The following is a 2,536-nucleotide window of genomic DNA, read 5'->3' as shown; positions in this document are numbered from 1 at the left end:
CTCCCGCCCCGGGCGCCGCACCAGGCTCCGGCAGGAGGGTGCGCAGGCTCGAGGGGTATGTCACCGAAAACGAAAGCCCCGGACCCCGTCTCAACCCGCAAGCCTCCACATCTGTCCCACCGCTGTTAGTGCAGAATCAATGTTTTGTTTGGGTTTTACAATTGAACCACCCCACGTAGAGTATGGGCTTCCTTGGTGGCTCAGAGGTTAAACCATCTGCCCGCAATGCAGGAGACCTGGGTTCGATCCCTGGCTCGGGAAGATCCCCTGGAGAAGGAAATGGAAAACCACTCCAGTATTCTTGGCTGGAGAATCCCATGGATGGAGGAAGCTGGTGGGCTATAGTCCACGAGGTCCCAAAGAGTCGGGCATGACTGAGCGAAACCCACTCCAGTATTCTTGCCTGGAGAATCCCATGGATGGAGGAAGCTGGTGGGCTACAGTCCACGAGGTCCCAAAGAGTCGGACACGACTGAGCGACTTCACTTTCACGTAGTTTGCAATCTACATTTTTTGTTTAGCAAAATATTTGATCATCTTTCTTATTAGCACAGATTGGTCTACTACATTCCTTTAACAATATGAACAGAAGTTTTTGTGTGGGGTGTTGTTTTAAATTTTATTGGAAAATCAGAAAAAATTGTATTTATATTTTGTTCATCTTGTCTATTATCACCTGTCTGTAACTTATCTGTCATTGTAAAAATTCACTGATTTGTGTTTCTGGTAGGTATGCCTTAGGATTTTCCTGGGAGTGAGGGAAGAAAAAATTATTAGTGAAAAGAGTTGAATTCTTAGTGGGAAATCTCACATTTGGCTTCAAACTCTACAGAGAACACACTGGCATTAATTATAAACCTTTTATCTGCTTCCCATTTGCACAGTTCTGTTTACATCATTCTGTTTACATCATGCTTGGTTCTGCCAACAAAATTGGGAGATTGTATAATTATGTATGTTATATAATTATATATATATAATTATATATATTTGGCTGCACAGCACAGCATGTGAGATCCCCCACCAGGGATTAAACCTGTGCCCCCAGCAGTAGAAGCACAGAGTCCTAATCCCTGGATTGCCAAGGAAGTCCCTGTATAATAATTTTTAGGTCAAGAAACTGAGCTCTGAGATACTAGAAGGTGGACACACAGTGTCTCTCCCAGGTGCTCAGAAACGATAGACACGCACACAGACGCACGCAGAGACGCAGCAGGACTTCCAGAGGCCCACAGGCTACGAGGGAGCCCGGAAGGGCATGCAGCGGCGTCTCTGTGCTTTTCATCTGTGTTTCCTTAGATGTTAAGCATCTTTTCCTGTGTTTGCAATTTATGTATCTTCTTTGGTGAAATCTCTAACCTAGTTTTTTGTCCTATTTTTTGGTTGTTTTCCTTGTTACTTTTGACTTCTCAGGATAGAATTCCTTTATCTGACATATATTTCGTAAAGATTTTCCTCCCAATCTGTAAGAGAAAGAAGTCTGCCTTATTTCTGATTTCAGAGTGAAAACACTGCCTTCACCATGAAGTACAATGTTGGTGGGCTTTAGCTGCTCTTTATCCAGCTGAAGAAGCTTCCTTCTATTCCTAGTTTGCTGAGAGTTCTTAACATGAATGGATATTGAATCATGTAGATATTGTTTCTAAATCTATTGAGATGAACTTGTGTTTTCTCTTTTTGCATTTGTTAAGATGGTGAATTACATCAACTGATCTTGAATATTAAGCCAACTTTGCGTTCCTATGCTGAATTTCCTTGATCATAAGGTAATGTCCTCTTTATGTATTGCTAGATTTAATTTTCTAAACTTTTTAAAAAGATTTTAATGTTTATGAGGGAAATTGGTATTTTTTTTTCTTTGTAATATGTTTTTTTGTAGCCAGGTAATATTAGTCTTATTAATGCAATAGGAAGCATTCAACTCTTCTATTTTCATGAAAAGAATGAGCAAATTTGTATTATTTATTCCTTTGTCATTCTTTCCTGTCATTTTTAAAATTATGGATTAAATTTCTTTATTGTAAATAAGTCTATTCAGGTATCTGTTCTTAAATTAGTCATGCTTGTTTAGATCTTTTGCATAAATTGTCCATTCCATCTAAGTTTGATGCCAAATTTACTGGCATCAAATTCAAAATATTCCCTAATTCTTTAACATCTGTAGAATCAGTAGTGATTTTCTTGTTTTTTCTTTTAAGTGGGTGAATTTACACAGTGACATGAACAGGTCCAGTGTTCTATGAACGTTCTAATATATGCCTACTCCTAATACTCAATCTGCATGAAACGGTTTCTTCAGATATTTCTCTCAATGCCTTCCAGCTTACCACCAATCCCCACTGATACGCATTCAGTTATCATGACTGCTTTTGTCTGGTTTGAACTTCATGTAAATGAAAATAGCAGCCTTTGTGTCAACTTTGCCCAGCATGTTTTGGAGAATCAAACACATTGCTGTTCAATTCTGTTGTTGTTTGTTTGTTTTTTACTGCTGTATAGAATTCCATTCTGCAGCTATATTACATCCATTCTCCAG

This window comes from Bison bison, unplaced genomic scaffold (genome assembly GCF_000754665.1).
Source record: "Bison bison bison isolate TAMUID 2011002044 unplaced genomic scaffold, Bison_UMD1.0 scf7180017864036, whole genome shotgun sequence".
NCBI classification, from domain to species: domain Eukaryota; kingdom Metazoa; phylum Chordata; class Mammalia; order Artiodactyla; family Bovidae; genus Bison; species Bison bison.
This window is presented reverse-complemented; position numbering follows the sequence as displayed.